This window comes from Oncorhynchus masou, unplaced genomic scaffold (assembly GCF_036934945.1).
Source record: "Oncorhynchus masou masou isolate Uvic2021 unplaced genomic scaffold, UVic_Omas_1.1 unplaced_scaffold_6392, whole genome shotgun sequence".
NCBI lineage: Eukaryota > Metazoa > Chordata > Actinopteri > Salmoniformes > Salmonidae > Oncorhynchus > Oncorhynchus masou.
Window position 1 is genome coordinate 1 of NW_027012824.1, and position 5,964 is coordinate 5,964.

Sequence of the window (5,964 nt, forward strand, 5' to 3'; positions counted from 1 at the left end):
AGCTGAGGTGGTCGACCAGATAGAGTTGTTGTGCCAGAAGAGAGCCCTGGAGGCCTTTGACCTGGACCCTGCCCTGTGGGGGTGAACGTCCAGCCCTACTCTGGCTCTCCCGCCAACTTCGCTGCCTACACCGCCGTCCTCAACCCTCACGACCGCATCATGGGCCTGGACCTGCCTGACGGTGGACAGTATGTAGCCGTCTGCCTCAGTCTCTGTCTATTCCGTTCTCTGTCTCTGTCTATTCTGTTCTCTGTCTCTGTCTATTCCGTTCTCTGCCTCAGTCTCTGTCTATTCCGTTCTCTGCCTCGGTCTCTGTCTATTCCGTTCTCTGCCTCGGTCTCAGTCTATTCCGTTCTCTGCCTCGGTCTCTGTCTATTCCGTTCTCTGCCTCACTCTGCCACTGCCTCCTCTATACCTCTCTGCCTCTTGTGGTCGGCCTCTATGTTGATTTTTTTTTTCCCCCTCACCAATTCACGGACTACCAGCTCTCTACTTTCCTCTCTACGTTCACTCTACCTTTTCTTTACTGTCATAGTGTGCACCCTAATATTAAATATATTATGTTTATTGTAAGTAACTTACAATAATGGTGCTACACAGTATTCATACCAAGCAGACTGACTAAATCACTGTAGATTAGAGCGTCTGCTAAATGTCCTGAATGTATATTGAATAACACATGTTGTTGTTGTTGTCCTTCTGCAGTCTGACCCATGGTTACATGTCTGACACCAAGAGGATATCTGCTACCTCCATCTATTTTGAGTCCATGCCCACAAGCTCAACGTAAGCAGAGCCACACTCCACTTCCTTCCCGGTCCCTCTCTCTCGCTTCCTTCTCTAAACCTGCTGGAGGAGAAGGTCTGAGGAGGGACTTCGATTTTTTCTCCTCCAATACGGTTTGAGAAGGAGGAGTCGAGGAAAGACCGGTTCGGAGCTTTTAATGTAACCGCTGAACCCGGGTCCAGTGTCCTCTGATGGAAACAACTTGCCACCCTCACTTGTCTCTAGTGGGGAACATTCTTGTCCTTACCCCTCCTCATCTGTAGTGGCAGTAGCTAATACTACTATAAATGCTACTCGTCACTAATGCAATGGGAATGGAATGGATTAGAATGCAATAGACAAGTTCTTATCTATCCTACTATATATGGTTAGTGGTCTCTGTTACTGGTCGATATTGGCCAGTGATGTCATTGGTTCTAGTATCTGCTTGAGTCCTTATTGGTTTATCCATTTCTGTCATTTTCTTGATCTCTGTTTGCCTGTGTAGGGTTCAGGTGATCAGTATAGTCCTGTAGTAGTCGTGTGTGTTTTCCATTATTGAATTGTAAATTTAGTTCCTAAATTGACTGCCTGTGTGTGTGTGTTTCTCTAGCCGTGTGTGTTGTGGTCATGTGCGCAATGCTATGGTGTGTAGGCTTGGGCGGTATCCCGATTGTCATAGCTTCATATCAACCTTGTGCCATACAGGGTTATTCAGTAATACCGGCACTGAACACACGGAGCGCTGTTTTCAAACCTCACTGATACTCTGTAATCTGAACATTAGCAATGCTGACAAGTACATGTAAAATACCATACAGAATGCTAACTAAATGCTAACGAGCATTGCGAACCCTCTGTACGGTTTCTGGCCTGAGCTATATGAGTAACTAAAAATGTTACGTTTGTTGCACGCACAAAACAAATAGTAGCCAGCAAGGCTGTTGATCCAGGAGAGGAATCTCTGCTGTTAGCAAACTAAGCTTGATTTTTTTGGAAGAAGCTAACCATGTAGCAAGATGGCTAACTAGCTACTAAATTAGCAAACCAAATGCTCAACTGCAGAGCTTTTAGCACCTTTTTACACGTTAACTTATTAGTTATAAGATATCTAGCTGACCGACACTTCGTTGTAAAGCTTTGGTGTTGAGAGATAGAAAGAAAAACTATTGAATGGACACATGGTGAAACATATCCTGTATAGGACTTCCTGTGTTATTCATATTTCTCACTGTTGTTTATGTGATGCATCAGTCTCCTCTTAACAGGTGTGTGTCTCTCTCTCTCCTCTCGCTTCTCCTATCCCTCTCTCTCCTCTCCTCTTGCTTTCTCTCTATCCTCTCTCTCTATCCCTCTCTCTCTCTCGTACATTCTCTCTATCCCTCTCTCATCCCCCTCTCTCTCTCTCCGGGACATTCTCTATCCCTCTCTCGTACATTCTCTGTCCCTCTCTCTCCCTCTCCTCTTGCTTTCTCTCTATCCCTCTCTCTCTATCCTCTATCCCTCTCGCTCTCCCTCTCCTCTTGCTTTCTCGCTATCCCCTCTCTCTATCCCCCTCTCTCTCGCTCCCTATCTCGTACATTCTCTCTATCCCTCTCTCTCTCTTCTTGCTTTCTCTCTATCCCTCTCTCGTACATTCCCTCTCCCTTTCTCCAGCCTGCCACAGGGCTCATTGACTATGACCAGCTGGAGATGACTGCCCGTCTCTTCCGGCCCAAGTTGATCATTGCAGGCACCAGCGCCTACTCTCGCCTCATTGACTACGCTCGCATCAAGAAGGTACAGACTCTTTCTCCCTCTCTCTGACGACCTACCTCTCTGTGGCTACAGAGAACGGCCCCTGCTCGGGGGCAGGGCCCAGAACGGCCCCTGCTAGGGGGAAGAACGGCCCGTGGGGGCAGGGGCCAGTGTCCGAAATCTGTCTTGACTTCTACATAATAAAGCTACGTACTGTGTACAAATAGTACTATGTACTGTTTTTAGTAATAAAAATATGCAGTGAGCAACAAATATCAACATACTACTTATCCAGACTGACATGGCATTCTATAATGCAGTCTCACTTGTTCACCGCATTTGTTTGTTTTAGTAGAGCCCGACCCCTATTCTGATTATCAACTGTTGTCACACACGTGTGAAAAGACCATTCTCTTCTTCAATAGTGTGTAAGTGAATTATACTAGATGAGAAGCCAAAATGAGAGACTTCCTGGCATTTTTTAAGGCATTATCAATTTCCGAAAAGTTCACATACTTTAAAACGTTCCGTTCTGTTTCCCCATCCAGTTGTCTGTACGGAGGTGAAAGCCTACCTGCTGGCTGACATGGCCCACATCAGTGGTCTGGTGGAGCCAGCGAAAGGCTGTCCCTCGCCATTCCAGTATGCTGACATGGTCACCTCCACAACACACAAGTCCCTCCACACCAGGGAGCCAGGTACAGGCTTGTGAGGGTGGGATTGGTGGAGAGGACATTTTGTTAGAAGCTAATCTGAACGTTATTGTACATAGTAGTTTACCTGATGGATTAAAGTAGAGCAGCAACATGTTTGTGAACAAAAAAGAAAGGGTCTACATCCCAGTTGTCCACACTGGGCACTTATTTAGCAACAGTCTGTTTGTCCTCGAAGGTGTTGAGTTGCAGATGGGTTAACCTAGACTCCAGACTGACCTGTCTGGCTCTCTCCCTCCAGGGCTGGTCTGATCTTCTACCGTAAGGGCGTGCGTTCTGTGGACAGAAGGGGAGGGAGATCCAATATGACCTGGAGGACCGGGTCAACTTCGCTGTGTTCCCCTCTCTTCAGGGGGACCCCACAACCACGCCATCGCCGGGGTGGCTGTCGCTCTCAAACAGGTACCTCGTCTTCTCGCTCTCTGTCTCTCTGTCTCTCTGTGAATCCATAAGTCCACACTGTGACTGTGTCCCCATTCTTCACTCCTAAAGTGGGAACTGACTCACACTTTTCCCTCTTTTTGTTTGTTGTTGTCTAGGCCCAGACGCGATGTTCAGAGAGTACATTGGCCAGGTGATGCGTAACTCCAAGGCCATGGCTGAGGCCCTACTGAGCAAAGGATACACGCTGGTGTCAGGTACAACTATGTGTTTTCTCTCGGGAGCGATCTCGTCACTTAAACAAAGAAATGGTATGCTTCAAATGGATTTGTTTCCTCCTCAGGGGACGGAGAACCACCTGGTGCTGGTGGACCTGAGGCCTAAGGGCATTGATGGAGCCAGAGCAGAGAGTTTTGGAGCTGGTGTCCATCACAGCCAACAAGAACACCTGTCCCGGGGACAAGAGTGCCCTGGCGCCTGGGGCCTCCGGCTAGGTGGGTGTCACTGATTGGACCACTTGGCCCAGAATATAATACCTGAGTGAGTATGTGATGTATAGGCCGGAACCCTGTGTTGCCGCGTATGGAACCCTGTGTTGCCGCGTATGGAACCCTGTGTTGCCGCGTATGGGACCCTGTGTTGCCGCGTATGGAACCCTGTGTTGCGCGTATGGGACCCCGTGTTGCCGCGTATGGAATGGGACCCCGTGTTGCCGCGTATGGACCCCTGTGTTGCCGCGTATGGGACCCCGTGTTGCCGCGTATGGACCCGTGTTGCACCCCTGTGTTGCAGCGTATGGGACCCCGTGTTGCACGTATGGGACCCCGTGTTGCCGCGTATGGACCCCGTGTTGCCGCGTATGGGACCCCGTGTTGCCGCGTATGGACCCCGTGTTGCCCCCGTGTTGCCATTCCCCGTGTTGCCATTCAGAATATAATGGCTACATTGTATGTATGCTCTGTTTTTATATACATTGTGTCCAGAAAAAAAATGATTTTAATGTTTTGAACTATTAATTTAGTTTATTTTATTTTTTCATCACTACTAAAATAACCAGGTGCTGTTTTGATGTTTGTCAGGAGGCAAAAAAAAGAGATGCAAGAATCAATCCCTGTGGAACGCCACATTTTATTATTATAATCAAATCTATCCTACATTAACCTTGAATTACCATGCATATAACACCTGAGCTTTCTGTGTCCCTGGTTATCACTGACACTCTCCTCCCATTCCTGACTCCCAGGTGCCCCGGCGCTGACCTCCAGACAGTTCAAGGAGACAGACTTTGTCCAGGTGGTGGAGTTCATGGATGAAGGCTTTAAGATCGCCCTGGACGTCAAGAAGAAGACTGGTGAGTTCCTCTTCTTCACCAGCTGTGCGTACTTCATCAGTTCACCTAATCTGTCTCCCTCGGTCTTGCCTTTTTTCTGCGTCCCAAAAGCCAAGCTATTACCTTCATTACACACCACTTTAGACCGGAGCCTTATTAGCCCTGGTGCCATTTGGGGCGAAGAATATGTGTTTGTACTTTCTGATGGAGGCCATGATGCCCGAAACTTTGTTTTAAATCTAAAGTCAGGGTCTTTTTCTTGTCACAGTTCCTCCATCTCCTGTAGCGATCTGGAAGAAGTGCCAGTTCATTAGCTAACCCAAAGAGATGGAGATGTCTAACAGAGTGACTCAGTCGAGAAAACGTAAGCCATTGGTGTGAAAATACAGGAAGTGAAACAAACGCTGAAAACATCTGCTCTACTGTCTTCTTCTCTCCAGGGAAACTTGCAGACTTTAAGAACTTCTTGTTGGAGGATCCAGAGACGGTCTCTCGCATGGCAGAGCTGAAGAACCGAGTGGAGGCCTTTGCACGTCCCTTCCCCATGCCCGGCTTCGAGGATCACTAGGCCCTCCACACAGAGAGGGAGGAGGGGGAGGGGGGATGGAGAGGAGAGGGAGGGGGAGGGAGAGGGAGGGAGGGGGGGAGGGAGAGGAGAGAGAGGGAGGAGGAGAGAGAGGGGAGGGAGAGGGGAGGGAGGGAGGGGGGAGGGAGGGAGAGGAGGAGGGAGGAGGAGAGGGGGGGGGGAGGGAGGGGAGGGAGAGGGAGGGAGGGGAGGGAGAGGGAGGAGGGGAGGAGGGAGGGAGGGGAGGGGGAGGGAGGGGGAGAGGAGGAGGGAGGGAGGGGAGAGAGTCAGTCGAGTATTTCCATTCCCAATATCCAACACTAGCGTACTACTTAGAAGGAAGCAGAAATGTATTTGGAGGTGAATTTGAAGTGGTAGGCTATTATGGACATTGGGAACTTGGTGGTGGTCAGTGATTGGAGTCAGACCTGGCGTAACCTCGCAGACTAATCCAAACAGATGGGAGACCTTGG

At 49.1% G+C, this 5,964-nt stretch overlaps 1 pseudogene; it reads left to right on the forward strand.

Annotated features, from left to right (window-relative positions):
* Nucleotides 1-4: 4 nt before the first annotated feature.
* On the forward strand, nucleotides 5-5,516 carry LOC135536582 (serine hydroxymethyltransferase, mitochondrial-like; annotated as a pseudogene).
* The last annotated feature ends 448 nt before the right edge of the window (nucleotides 5,517-5,964 follow it).